Raw genomic sequence first — 16,082 nt, 5'->3', positions numbered from 1 at the left:
ATAACAAGCAAATGGCAAATAGCGCGTTTATTTCGCGACAATTGACTGGCACGTGACAGAGTGCAATAATTCGCGGAAACTTCATTAATGCTTATACGCTTTGGTGAGTACATTTTGGTTTCCATGTCAATTACAACGCATAGAGCATTTGATGCTAATTTCACGCGTCTCCACAGCAGATTTAATCAGAAATTTCCTATGCCGTCATGCATGTGATAATCAAAATTTATTGGTGACAGTTTTAATTTAAAACTATTATAAAACTGTTTGTGTAATAAATTACGTTCGTCATACGATTAATTCCCTACGCTGTAATACACTAGGTTCATGATCACGGTTTCTTTTTAAAAAATATTAAAATAAAACATGTTTTGATATAAGAATAAAGGATTTCGCATAAATCATAAATCATAAGTTTATTTTTAGTTTTAATATGTTCACGAAATTTCAAGCGATAGCATATTTTCTGTAATAATTCCGGTATATAGGTCAAATAAACTTTGAATTGTCGATATTAGAAATCTTGATTTGACAGCTATATATATGCATGAAACAGCTTTACAAATCACATAAAATTTTTTTTCTAATAATTAAAAAAAACAAATATATGAAAGATTCAGAGTATCGCAACAATGAATTTAAATTTATTAAGCTATGGAAGCATTTATCACCTTATTCTCGATTCTAGTATCATATTTTATTATAAAAAATAATTTGTTTCCTACGAAATGCAGAGTATAATACGTGTTAGTGTTAGAACTATTAGTTCTATATAAATTAGAAGATTATAAATATAAGATAATGTATTATTGTATGCCTGTATGGCATCCTGCTATTAGTTTAAAAATAAAATAATCAACGAATAAAAGATTAATATTCAGTATAATTTTGAAATATTTCTTTGTTTAATTATTATCCATTAATATTTTTATTTGACTTACGTTTTGTGAATTGTAATCGTTCTAATATGCAACCAATAAAATAAAACTACCATGCACGTGTATTTATTTGCGCGTACATTTTAAAATTCGTGTTTAGACATTTGCGACATGGTGGGTCTTCAAAGATGAAATTTAAGCTCTCTGTGAATTTAAACACGAACCGTGTCTCTGTATGCCTTCCGCCGATTAGATGCGACCGCGGTTGTTTGAGTTTACGGATTGCGCCTGCGGTATGTTAAAGCTACCTTAGCAAATTACTATCATATGTACATACGATTCAACATGATTTGATTTGTCAATCCATAACTTTTACAAGAAAACATATGTAAAATGTCTAATAACCATTACGCAATACTTTAATAGCGAATTCTTTAGATTAGAATAAGAAATCTTGACACGAAAATGTCGAGGTTGCAATAAGTTTCGACTAAAAGAGATACAATTCATTAATTAAAAACTAAACGTATCAATTTGCCATCTATTATCGATTTTTATCTCTTATTAACCCTGAGATAATTATATAAAAAGATATTACATTTTATAACAAAATACTTTATTAAATGTCACGTCATCTTGATTCGCATTTTAAGAAACGACATATTTAATCACATGTCGTTGTGTTATATTTATTTATAATACAGTGTGGAACTTGTAATTTGATAGATACATAGATACATTTACAAATATCTTATTTAAATTTTTACATATCTATTATCTTAAATTAAAATAAAATATAATTTATTATATACTCACAGATACAATGCGCAATAGCAGAGTTTTTTAGCATAACGACATTTATCTGTAATATACAAATATATTTAAATTATAGCAATTAGTATTCTCTCAAAAAAATTAGTATTTTAAGAAATAATTGTTGCTTTCATAAAATAATTAATTTTGCTACGTAATAAATAAAGTAATACATATAATAAATCACTCACCCCAAGATTACTCTGCTGTCGCCCGATGTCAATCCGGGCCACTCCTCCTCCTCTCAATTTCTCCTTGTTCCTTCGTAGCATTCACACAACACTCGCGAAAATAGAGTTAATTACGATCACGTGCGCAGTAATCACACCAGAATACGGTACTTCGCACGGCACTCCCGACGTTAATTGTATCCCGACGTGCACTTTATTACATTGTGACGAAAAAATAACGCGAGAAAACATACCAATCCCATGGGACTACAACCCGCTCGATACCGGCAAAGGTCTCACAAATTAACGCAATGGATAAACCAGGATCGATGGAAGATTTAATCAAAATATCGAGATGTATGGCATCATAAACTTTACACTCATATTGTGCGCGATAAAATATGGTCGACAAACCTATGGTTAATTAAAACATGTAATGAACTGTCCAAAAATGTACCGTGCAATCAAAATTTGGTATACATTTCGATACACACAAATGCCCGACTTCTATATTAATAAATCACTGATATGATCAAATGGTTTTTTCGTTCCTTAAATCATACGATTTGTATGTCACCTCGCGCTTTTATTTCGAAAGTAATAATAGATTCGATTAAGAATTCAGATGGTAATACAAGATTCAAACATTTCTAGAAAAATAATTATAACTCGTAAATATCGTTAAATAATGATTCATAATTTCTATTTCCTATCATTGTTTTTGTTTTTACTTTAGGGGTTTTATATAGATGAATAGAATTACGCACGAAATACATATCTATTTCGATAAGTAATCGTGAAGAGCTTACGATCCCTTAATCATGGAAGTTAATTAACTGCAAGAACTATTATTCGCTAATTATATTCACAAGAATTGATCGCGTTTGGCGTCTCGTGGCACTTGTCGCGCCTACGTCGCGAGGAGTAAGGAGTAATGCGACAATACAAGGAGCGGCTCGAGCTCCTACCTGTCTATTCGACTCTCGAGGCCAAATGATAACAGCGACTTTGTATACACGCCGCGCCAGCGCGAGCGCGCTGTACGTTACAAAAAACAAGTATCAAGGCCGCGTGCCAGCTGAATTTTTGCTGTCTCGAAATACTTAATGTTCTGTAAAATAAATATGTCTTTTATTTCCTGTAATTGAAACAATGGATAAACTATTATCGTGTACTTTGCGCTTTATTTTATAAATCACCTGAAATAACTCAAATAATTTTTCTATTTTTCCATTATATTATTATTTTTTATTTCTTAAAAATTGTAGTTATTACATGCAAATTGTAATTTTTTTCAGGAAAATTTGTATTTAATAAATCCATTTAAAAGAGTTATTTTTAATATTTACTTGAAGAATAAAAGTATATTTTACTTCGACCTGAACTCTTTTTAAAAAGCATTTCGTGTTTAACGTATATTAATAACCAATGTACTTAGAATTTTATTTACGTAGTATACTATGCAGGAAAATTAGTCAAAATTCTGATTATCAATTATTGTATAATATAGACATTGCATATAAATATAAAATGCAAATACGATAACTTTTACTTAAATATGTTACTAAAATATTATTTAATATAATATTATTTTTTATACACTTTGATAATCATTTACACGTTGCTAATATTACCTGATGGAGATTAAAATGGGATTTTTGTGATATTTTACTTTCATAGCGTCATCTGAAAGGGTTGAAGAACTAATTGCTGAAGTTTTCCCTCCAAGCAACAATTTACGGTGACTCGCGCAAGAACACGATGAAGCAATTCGTCCGAGCAAATCGAGGCAATTAATATTCAGCGGTATAGTAAATTTGTTTTTAAGCTCCTGACGTAGATTGATCGAGTGGACTTTTAATATAAATATTACGTCTCACAAGAATTGTGTCACTGTCAAATGCGCGCCACGCGATAAGACAATTTGCTGAACGCCTCGCGTAATAATTCACGTCGGCGATACGGATGCTCGCTTGCGATATCGATTTCGCTGAAACGACCAGAGCAATGCCTTCGCCCCCCCCCCTTTCCCCCAGAATTTCCGCTGAACTCCCAAACGAGATTCGCTAGCGAAAGAATTCAGACTATCGAGCGAATTTGCATCTGCATCTCGATCCTGAGCTGTCGCATCAAACATTTATCTGAACCATTAAATATTTAATGTCGCACCAGCTGCGAAAATCTCGTATTGGAATAGGATGACGTGCGTCCCATAGCGAAAAAGGGTTTTAACGAGAATAAAACGAGCGAGAGAGAAAGCAGGCAGGAAGTAGGTATGATGTGAAAATAGAAAATCCGTTATTATGAGAATTTCGCGACAATAAAATCTGAGAAAACGTGGTTGATATTACAAACTCCGACAAGATCGAGAACAATATCCTCTTTAATATCCGTGAACAGCGTAATTTCTTTGAAAATCAACAATTCTAATTAATTTAGCTTTAAAATTGAGAAAAACATACAATTGTGTTGGCAGCAATTCGCTCATTGGTCATTACGCAATATTATGGCGAGACGTATTGGTCTTGTTCATACTTAATTTGCGTTCGTCGTCGCGTTTATTTCAGTCAACGACTCCGACGATTCATGGTTTACTTGAACGAACGGAAATAACATGCTTCAAATTTGGATTTAGTCAAATCTTCTCGAATCCACTAATTTATTTTGCAAGTTATATTTTGCAGGTATATTTAACAGATTACGTGTGCTAAAGTTGTACTGATCAGTAGAATATTCATTATTAAAATGTAATTTCCAAATGTTTACGTCGCTAAGTTCTATTTTCTAACAAAAATGGTAAATCAAAATCCTTTATTTATTCGACTTACAGTATCTATTATTATTTTACTATAACAAATTTTAATTTTTCCTTACATAAAAATCTTAACTTCTTGATAAAAAAAAGTCATAGAATTCATGCAATACTATATTTATTACTACAGTTTTCTACGAACAACACAAAATGTAATTGAAAAATTTTATATACTAGACACTGCAGACGCGCGCTACGCGCGCGCTATTTATCTTTAACATTTCACTATTAACCCTATTATACACAACTGTCAAAATATACAATGACAGCTGCAATAAATGAAGTAAGCGCAGCAAGAAAACCAATCGGCATCGCGGAAAAGCGGCAACAATAAACTTCACATCTCCTTTTTAGAAAAGGATTATAAACTTTGAATTTTATAATTATTGTTAAAAGTTAAAATTACAAAATTAATTAATAAAATATATTAATAACGTACATCTTGTAAATCGAATAACATTTTTGTTAAAGAATATCATATCATAATGAAAATTTATAACTTAACATATGTTATGTTGAACTTTGTGATCTACGCATCTAGTCATTTGTGATAACTCTGCTAACTAAACCAACGGGCAATAACAAGTTACAGACTTCGTCACTGACGTCATTTTCACTAAGCTGTACAAATTTCAAAGCACATTTCAACACCGTAAATATTTGTGTAAGCTATACTCAACTTTACGCTCGACTTTACGTGAACAATTTGTAAATGCGGTAACACGTTTTACTTTTGTAAATGTTTGTGCAAACAACTGCATAATTGCGTGTGGATGTATTCCTGCACATTTACACGAACGAGAAAGAGCTATAGGCTGATCGCTGCGCAGGTCGGCAATACAAGCGACATTTCGATTTAAGCTTCTTACCGGCATTGCAACTCGCTCGATGCTCGACTCCGTAACTGACGGAATAATACTGACTGTCAAAAATGACAGTGTTATCGGTGATAACATGGGCTTTCCGGACGACGGATTAACGAGTCACTCAGGATTTCGCGAACAGGACGCACGGTCGCGATAGAAAGACAGGGAATGGGACAATGATAACGGGTTCAGCCCTAATCTAGGTCCATTAGCTTGACAGATGTAACAGTAAACACGATGCCGTTCTGATATCGGCTTGCAAATTACAACGCTCCCACCTGGAGGACTATGATAGACAGGTCTGCGCCCGGCTGATTACGGGAATGGCGGCCTGGCGAATGGAGGTTTCGCAGAACGAAGATAATACGAGGGCAATTAGTTCTCGAGTAATACCGCGACGTCGTCAACATCTGGCCAGCTGGTGATGCGCGTGATTTTTCCCCGAGTCCCGCATCATCAACGACACGGCTACGTCTGTTCCACAGAACCATTTGCAACTGGTGTTTGGTTGGAAAATCGACGAGATTATACCTTTCGATCGAGCTTTCGATATTCGGCCGAAATTAATGCGAACGAAAAGAGATAAATGATAGTATGGACATAGACGTTTTAAATTAAATAATATGAGAATCATAGAATTTACTTTAGGTATTATTAGTTTACGAATAATCATTCTAACGATTATAATACAAAAAAAATAAAAAAATTAATAGAATGTCCTAGATGTAAAATATACTCTAAATTTATTTTATTATACGTTTCATCTGCATATTTCGTAATCAATGGTTTTATATTTCCTAAGTCCAAAAAAAAAACAAATATCTAGAAGAAACTACATCAAAGTATGTTTTAGATTTTAGAAGAATATGACCTGTGTATATGTCACAATTGCTTTACACAAATATTACTTATTTCTTCAATTTTATATAAATTTATAAACATAATTTTTATAGAAACTATGATTTTATTGTGTACGAAAGGGATCACAAATAGCGATGAACAATTAACGCTGCGCATAAGCATCAAAGTATGATAAAAACAATGTTTCAGTGATGCTATATAATAATCAAGTTGTGCGATGGTGCGCATGAATGTACTATGCATGAAAATATTAGCATTTATATGTAATACTGTACAATAAGCTTCTCATGCAATGCATTTAATAAATAAACTTTTTCGTGCTTGTGCACGTATATATACGTATTAAATTCACGCTTTAGTGGAATTTTTTAAATATTAAAAACACATTTTATCTTTTAGATTGGTATCCTCAATGATACGAATAAATAAAACCTCGCGGTCTACATTAAAGTGGAATAATAATCTATATAATATTTCTAAATAAAAAAAGGTTTTTATAAGCATATTCATAGCCTTCCCAAATTTCAAATTACAACATAAACAACGCAAAAGCCCAAAAGGGATGTTACATATATCGACTGAAAGTTGAAATGGAAAAAGTTATGTCTTTATGTCTTCTAAGCCCTTTTGTGTTTCAAAAAAGATCCATAAAACGCTTTCTATGAAAATAAAAATTCTAAAAAAAAATTAAAATAAAACATTTCTTTTATTTCATATATTGCGTCTAAAATGATGTACCCATTTGGGTGATTATCTAAAATAAATTAAAAAATAAAAATAAACCAAGATTCTTTTTATCATTCTCAATGGAAACGATCAGTTTTGCGAAAGTAATATTTCTATGACTCATCTGGCATGAACATAAAAAGTGGAATGTGTAAAATCGCTATAAAATATAAAATCATGTCTAAAGGTCTTCAAAGCTTTATTACGTATCTGATCTCGTCTCCGCGCGCAGTAGTGTTTGAGGGTAGTAAGATATGCATTATTCACGAAGGCAACCGGAATATCGTCCCCTCTCTTAATACCGTCCCATGTAATTCTGGCTCTTGTACGTGCTGTACTCTGCCAGAAATGTATGAAACTTATCCCACTTCATCCGTTTAGTGATCTGTAAACTATAAAGCATGCTTCTATTTTGCCATCTCTATTTGACGTTTCCCGATATGCCCCTCAAGTATGAGCATAAAAGATTTCAATCATTCGTATTGAACCACAATCTATAAATTTCACGATATCGCTTATCTCAAGAATTAAAACTTTCATCCCATTTATGTGCACGTGATAATTTCACGCAGGTTTGCAGAAATGTGTTAACCAACCAGCGATTATCCGAGTCGCAGATGCAAACGAAAATGGCGCGCCATTAAAACGTGTGTGCCAGATAAGTGGGGTCGGCTGCTCTTATCGCCTTTCCACAGACGCGTGCGTCGTGATACCATATTGGTAGCGGAGCTGCGTTGTCTATTTTCGGGCATTCTCGAATTTCGGTGAGGCTTCGTAACGCCACGATTTCATGGCCCGCCCGATGAAATACAAGCTCGCGACTACATTCGATAGCGAGCGAGCGCGAACAAATGTATCCCCGGCACGGCCACGAAATCTCGCCGTGAAATTCCAACGCATTTCCCTCGGACACAGGAAAGGGAGGGATACATGGGCAACGTGCGCGCAAACCCCGACTTTTTTACTGCTTGTTTAGCTCGCGCGAATGACCCTTTTGAAGTTAATGCCCCATGAGCGTGCGCGTCCATATACTAAAGCAGTACGATTGTTGCCGGCTGAAAAATTCATCGGGCGCGTGTGCACGCGAAAATGGGGTTCTCGTCGACGGTGAAATCTAAATTCCGCTTGTACGTTGTTCGCGAAATGTGCCTAGCAACATTCTAGTCATATGACGATTTGGTTTCGCCGAAGTGTTCAATTATTAGTCGAACAACGGCGCGAAGCGCTACCGATTTCAAACGCACAACCGTCGCGTTATTTTATAACACACAGCGGATGGATAACTTCGTCCATTTTTAATTTTTCACGTACGATGGAATATTTATCCTGCACTTCGCCACATCGCGTAAATGTTCACATACGTATCAAATGTCATTTCCAATGCTCATAAATACGTGAATATTGTATTTATATATTTATAATTTATCATTTTAACGAAACGATCACAGCAGCACGCTAGCCGACTAGCATAAACATCCAAAGAGGCTAATGTGGCAGTAAAAACTGATTATCATCTCGATATTCGTTAAATATCATCAACATCGAATGCCCTACGGCAATTGGCAAAATGTAACGAGCGAATAAAAATCTCCCTCGATTGACATTGGAGCGAAGCGCGCGCGGCGAAATCTTCATACATAGTTACATGCTCGCATACATCGCGGAACATATCCGTTCGATCATCGCCACAGGGGCGGTTCAATTATTACCTATTTCGATGGCGCTTCGCTGCCGTGCCGTGCCGTGACATTATACGCGAGCCGCATGACACGTTTGTGCACCGCAGTCGCACCGACCGAACGTTAATCTTTAATCTCCGCTTCTTTCGCACCCCGCGGGAAAGAAAAACCGTTCGAACAGCCGTTGTATTCCCAAGGCCGAGCCCCGTTCAGGAAATTGTGCGCGGGCTCAAACCGGCTCGGATTTTCAAATTGCTTTACGACGCGATAATGGAGCCGGAACGTGTGTACGCGTGTGCGTGTACGTGTGTGTGATGTGGGTGCTTGCGACGAATTGACCAGGAGAGGATTGACCGGCGGGCTTTTTTTTTATCGCAGGCAGATTCCGCGGGCGTTACGCGGATTCCGGGCGAGCCCATTCGATAACTGACCGCATTAGCGGTTCTGAAACTTCGTTCTATCCCCCGTCCCATCCCAGCCGGAAGAAGAACGGGTTAAGCGGCGCCCGTACGTTCTCATCATCCTGAAATTTACGCGACGGCACTAAAGCAAATTACGCTCCGCGCCGAGTTCGCGGGTTGTCGGGCTCGCATAAAGAGTTCCTTCCTATGCGCCACCCTCCCATGCCACCCTTTCCCGCCGCGGGCTACATCGCCGGACTATCTCTCTCTCTCTCTGTCTCTCACCCCCTGTTTGGCGAGTTTTTAAAACCGTCGGATTATGTGCGTCCGGAACGGTAATTTGGCCACTTATTAAAACGTTGTGCAGTTACGTAAAGCTCGCTACGCGTTGCACTCCCTTTCCTGCCGCGTCGCGACGGAGAGTTATTGCGTGCCAGAGAATAGCGCGCGGCAAATAGAACGCGCGATTCACGCTTCCGACGTGGTCGTGTCCAACGAAGAATCAGCAGAGAATATTCATGGAGCAGAGGAGGAAAGACATAACGCATCTTTTTTCCTCTCCGTTCGTTTATAACAATTAATTAACTTGAGAATTCGTCGCGGCCTTGTCGTAACAAAAAAGAAGTATTCGAACAATCGCCCCTCCACTCGTAAACTTATTTACGAATAGATTTATTAGCTTGCAGTTATAGAAAATAAATATACGATCAAATATGACATTATATTAAAATAAACTTTTAAATATCCAATATACTTACGTCCTCTTGCGTCCTCTTGAGCTCTGATTCTGAAAAAATTGCATTCTGTGCCTACTATCTTCTATTATAGTATTATACATTGGCACAGAAAGAGATGAAAATGAGGTAAAAGATGAAAAAAAAGAGATATATTCAAAATGGCTTTTGCAGAGAGAAAAAATGCTACTCTTTACTTCCTTCGTTGTTCTATATTCTCCGTGAATAATTAAATTATTTTACAATTAACCCAAAAGCGTTTCTGCGTTAATGAAGCATGCAGTTATTTTTATCCTGTTAATATTTAGGATTTTTATTTTCAAATCTATTAGTCCATACATACACAAAAGTTATTAGAAGAATTTGAATATCGTAGTTATATATAAAAAAGCTTAATATTAATAACGTTATTGAATTTTGCGAAAAAAAACTTCATGTTTAATACACGCGCAGGAATTTAATACGTATCTTAGATAAAATAATGTTTTCACATATTAGATATGTGATTTCTGTAACATTCTTTTATTCATTGTTCTCATATTTTTCTATTCATTGAACTCGTGCTTTGTACTTTTAAAACTCAAATTTGTCACTGTAAAATAAATTTTACAATATTATTATTGTACACGCTACACGTATATACTATACATTCTTTTAAATACTGTATAGCAAAATAAAATGTTTTTTTGATGTGATGACCATGAACACGAATATCTCTTTTTTTATGAAATCAATCTTCTATTTAAAAATGTTCTTGCATTTAGAACTTGCTAAATAATTAATTCATATAATTTATTTATCGTTATCTATACTAAAACTAAAATTCAATATATAACGTTATTAATATTAAGACTATAATAAAAAGTTTAATTCGATAAGTCATAAAATTAGATACATTAATCAAATTTTAGAACAACTCAGTTTGGTGGTGGCAAATATGCGCGGAAGATTTGACATATTCGATGTTAAAAGTATTATAGTTCGGAAACGATAACATAAATAACGTTTCACAGAGATTGTGATATGTCGTTTGCCATACGTCTTCCATCTGTGACGCCGAACATTGAATTCGAAATGAAATGGGCGAATCTTTCAAATCTAGCGGAGAATTCAATCGTGTCGTGAATTGATAAAATTTGAAATATTCATTTCAAATTTTTATCTCAATTCTACTCTCAATTAAGATCCGCTCGGACATTATGAATGAGATCGACTTGTACGCAATCGGAGGACGAGTCTACTAAATTAAGAAGTGACATTTCAAAGTGAACTATAAGAGGCAAATGATATTTAATATGCGCGAACCTACGCGACCTGTAGCTTCTGACGTGATCACCACCTACTCATTTAGTTCGCGTTGCGGCATGCGAAGCGTAGTTGGCGAAAGATAAGGAGTCGTCTTCCCCCCGATACGAGGAGAGGCTCGTGCGCCACGTGCGGAACACGGATGAGCGCGGGGGGGAGGGGAGAAAGAGGGGGTGGTTCGCGCAGGACCTAAATCAAGGAATTTGCGAAGGGTATATGCGGTATATGTGGATGAGTTGCTCGTATAGCGATGCGCCTAACCATCCTCGAAATCGGAGAGATCCGCATTGCAGTTAAGTACCCCGATAGATCCCGAAGCTCCGACCTGAGACTCCTGAGAGCACGAAGCCGGGCGGAATTAACTATTGTTTCGGTCTACGATTTTTTATAAGAGGCTGCAATTCGGTAGGAACTTGTCAATGGGAGGAAGGATGACTACCAACAACGACGTTCGCGAATTTCGAAACTTAGCGCGAGCCGTGAGAAGGGAAGAAAGGGGGAAGGAAACGTCTTCGAGAATAACTCGACTCGAGTACAATCGGGTCGGGGATATGTAAATCGTGAGCGCTATTTAGGAGGGGGGGGGACGAGGGGGGGGGACGCGATCTAAACAGTCGCCGCAAACGGGTAGACATCGGTTTGTCGGCAAATAGATCTCGGCTAAATCCGGGAAGGTTGCGGAAATCGCGGTGGGATTGCCGGTAGAAGCTGAAGCTCCCTCGTAAATGAAATCCTCGGGAACGAGGCTCCGGCGGAAGAGTTTGATATCAGGCCGGCAGTACGTTAAGGGGAGAGAGGCTGCCGCCAGTCTCGCCAGGTAGATTCGCCGCGAATTTGCATTACAAAAAACGGCCGCGGCGCGCCCGAGGTTGAGGAGCAAGTCAAAGAACGCGCATATATAAATCCAGTAAATAATAGTCGGGGGGGGGGGGGGGGGGTACGACACACTTACGCTCCGTGATGAAAGAGACATCGTATGGTTCTATTTACGTTTTTTTATTTATATATATATATATATATATATATACCATATACGCAGCATGCTTTTTGCTTGGCGTAATGAATAACGCGGCGAGCGATAAGAATCGCTCCGAGACAACCGTGCTCGGAGACAAATTCCATTCGATCAGCTTTTTTAGCTCGCAAGCGCGGGACGGATTTTTTTTTATCATCGAATTCCGGAATTTTAGACGCTCCATTTAGCGAATCTGTTCTACTTGGTTCGGCTCGGAATACGAAAAACGCGCATTTCAATCCGTCGCGAGCCAGCGTCGAACTGTCTCGAACGAAATAAACGGATAATTATCCTCGCACGAAGATAACGATAATATTCACTCACTCACCATTCGATGCTCTCCTTCCTCGATATACGCTTCGTCTCTCGATGCGCCTCCATTTCGCGACGAGCTTCGTTGCCTCGAGCACATTGTCACTCGTACGCGACGGCGACGGACGGAAAAACCCGAAAAATGCGGTTGCTCGCGACGACGCGAATTTAATTACCGATTCGACGCTCGCTCGTCACTTTGCACGGTACTTACGATATTCCGCGATACCTCCCCCTCACTCGATGCCGACACCAGTGTTCTTTGTGAACGAGTCTCTCTCCTTTCTCGATGCGTCTCCAATGTCTCCATTTCGCGACGAACTTCGTGTTGCCTCGAGCGCTCACTCGTACGCGACGGACGGAAAAACCCGAAAAATGCGGCTGCTCGCGACGGCACGAATTAATTACCGATTCGACACTTGCTCGTCACTTTGCACGACACTTTACGATATTCCGCGATACACTACGGACGGATAAAAATAACGCGAAACGCGGAGATCGCGCGTCGCCGTCGCCTCGAGAACTGTCCGTGCCGTCCGGCGTCCGTTTACACACAGTCCGTTCGTTACTCCAGTTTGCGATCAACTTGAAGTGTGCGCCGATAGATGAGAGGTGCGTCGATTGGCTCGGCCAATCGCAAGTCAAGATGGAGGATTCGCGAGACGCGAGTAAAATCGGAGCACATTCGGCGGCACGTATGTGAGCCAATCGTATGTATTGTATAACAAATCACGCGGAACGCATAGCACGATGGTTTTCTTCTGCGTATGATTTGAGATTCGAGATAATACGTGGCGCGACGGCACGTTAACGCGACAACCAACGCGTGAATCGTAACGGGTCGAGAGCGACCACGGCGTACTCGGCAATATGAGTGGTGGGGATGTGAGAGAGCGGTAGAGTAACTAGGCACGGCGCGCTGTATGCTTAAAAGTCATCCTACCCCCACTTCGTCCTTATCGCTCGTGTTATCGAGACGCCGCGGCCGCATACCGATGTGGCGACGTCACCGAGTCTCCCCCCCCCCACGTCGCGCGACATCCTAACCCTGAACGAGCGCGAGCTTCGCGCGTTCCGAAAGTTTTCCCCGACGCTCCCTTTTAGTGAAGTTACCGTTACATTTATCTTTCGTGAACTTGCGTCTAACAAACGTAGTATGTACGTACGTAACCGTGCGTGCGAGGAAGCGTTCGCGATCTTCGCGACTTCGCGTTCCGCGGCGTTCTATCCGAATCTTTCGTGGCGAGTGTGTCCGTGTAGAAACGGAGCCATCGGATCGCGGTAAGTACGCGTTCGCGAACTGTGTTTTTTCGACGCGACGCGTGTGGTGTGTTCGAAGAAATGGAGTGAGAGTAATGGGTCAAAACAGGAATAAGTGACGGACCAATAACGAGCCTCGAATGATCTTTCGCGAACTTGCGCTTAAAACGTCACCAGTAAACCGTGCGTGGCAGCGTGCGCGATCTCCGTATTTCAAACTATCCGAGTCTTTCGTTTCGAGTGTATCGTGCAAAAGGGAGCATCGGATCGCGGTACGCGTTCGCGATCTGTGTTTTTTCGACGCGACGCGTGTGGTGTGTTCGAAGAAATGGAGTGAGAGTAATGGGTCAAGACAGGAAGTGACGGACCAATAACGAGCCTCGAGTGATCTTTCGCGAACTTGCGTCACCGCAGTAACCGTGCGTGCGAGGCAGCGTTCGCGCTCTCCGTGTTTCAAACCATCCGAGTCTTTTTCGTTTCGAGTGTGTCGTGCAAAAGGGAGCATCGGATCGCGGTACGCGTTCGTGATCTGTTTTTTCGACGCGACGCGTGTGCGTTCGAAAAAATGGAGTAAAGGTAGATTGACATGTAGACTGTGCGGGTGTCTTTCCGTGTCCCGTGTGCAGAAGCCTTTAAGGTTACCCCCCCCCCTCGGGAAGCCATAACGGCGCGGGGTCAAGACAAAGTGTAAAGGACCGACAGCGAGCATCGAGAGTGATCTTTATTCTTTCGTGAACTCGCGTCTGACAAACGTTGGTAAACCGTACTTGCGTGCGAGGCAGCATTCGCGATCTCCGTGTTTCGAAGTTTCGAGGCGTTCCATTCGAATGCAAAGAGGAGCGGTCGAATCGCGGTACGCGTTCGCGATCGGTCGTATTTTTTCGACGCGACGCGTGTGTCCGAAGAAATGGAGTGAGAGTAACGGCGTCGAAACGGGAAGCGACGGACCGACAGCGAGCATCGAGAGGCGCCGTACGAGGTGGCGGGTGATTATCGCCCCGCATTATTTCGACTCGCATCCGGGGAGTGAATGAACGTCCGAAACAATGGAGCAGCCGACGACGTGACAATGACGGTGCGTCGACCGGTGAGTTAATTCATTTGTTACATTCGCGCGACTAATTATACATTTATTTGGCACTGCTGTCCGTGCGAATTAGATAATAGCAGTAATTATATCAAGCGCGCGGGGACGCAAGAATAACGTGATATCGAGGAGAAGACGTGACGAGGTACTGCATTGCGAGCAGCAAAAAATCAGTTTTTATAATAACATATTTAAGAAGGATCACATAATTAATATAATATCTAGGATAATACATATTATTATATTAATCCTAAATTCTGCATATATCTGATTGTGTCAAAAAGATTAACGATATTTTACAACCATGCAATTCGAAGAAACTGAGTGATTAGTCTATGAATTATAAACAGTTTAATATAAGAGATTTTGCATGAGTGAATCTTCAGAGATGCAAATGAGATAGATATAATATAGCGCTTTACCTTAATGATTAAAGTAATTAAATTAACTTAAAATCAGATAGACAGATTTTATTCAATTCCGTTTTCGTGATTGATACCCAATACCTACATTTGATATGAACGATCGGGAAGAATTACCTGCCTCGACATCTTTCCTAAAAATACATATTATCAATCTGGAATTTAATCGTTTTACTTCATGTCATTACTGTCGGAAAATCGGACGTAAATAGTCGCCCTCTGAGCCAAGTCAAAGAGTTAACGAGCGGTATCGCTACCTCTGCAATAGATCGAATAGCGTTAACTTCCGTTTGTGTGCCATCTCGTATCTCGTGTATCGTCTCACATGCGGAAACGTCGAGGACAGGTTGCGCTCTTACGAGAGCAAGTAAGACGGCGGTATCTAGAGGCGACCACATTTGCGAACGTTACCGCGGCTGTAAATCTCCTCGCCGCGCATCGGAGAGCTCGCAAGTAGATCATTATGCACGCTGCAGCCGTAATTTTGTCTTTCCCTTCCGTTCTCCGCCCCCGGGCCCCGGGAGCGCATTTCGTGCTTCGGCGTGCTGGAGAAACTCGCGGCATACATCGGCGCGGCGGCGGCGGCGGCGGCGGCGGGTTCCCTGGAGTGCCACTATATATACATTCGACTGTGCTACCGAACTACCCAACGGAATATCGAGCCCGAAGTCGAACGTTATTCCCTAGTCTGTTGATTTATCGCCATTATTAATACTAGGATAATATTACGCGATACGGACC

The 16,082-nt window shown here is 39.7% G+C and overlaps 1 protein-coding gene across 3 annotated transcripts in view; it reads right to left on the bottom strand.

Moving 5' to 3' along the window:
* The window catches only part of LOC112455208 (neurotrimin), a 175,304-nt gene that overhangs the window by 89,837 nt on the left and 69,385 nt on the right, over positions 1-16,082 (bottom strand). Inside the window, exon 1 of one of the 3 annotated variants that reach the window (XM_025017041.1) lies at positions 12,589-12,750. The exons of the other annotated variants lie outside the window; for them this stretch is intronic. The gene's annotated coding sequence lies outside the window, so the exon portion shown is untranslated. Of the gene's footprint in view, positions 1-12,588; positions 12,751-16,082 lie in introns of those variants that run through there. 3 annotated transcript variants of the gene reach the window in all.

This window comes from Temnothorax curvispinosus, unplaced genomic scaffold, assembly GCF_003070985.1.
Source record: "Temnothorax curvispinosus isolate PA1 unplaced genomic scaffold, ASM307098v1 QBEX01000525.1, whole genome shotgun sequence".
Classification (NCBI taxonomy): Eukaryota; Metazoa; Arthropoda; class Insecta; order Hymenoptera; family Formicidae; genus Temnothorax; species Temnothorax curvispinosus.
The sequence above is the reverse complement of the archived record's forward strand: the minus strand, read 5'-3'. Positions and strand labels throughout refer to the sequence as shown.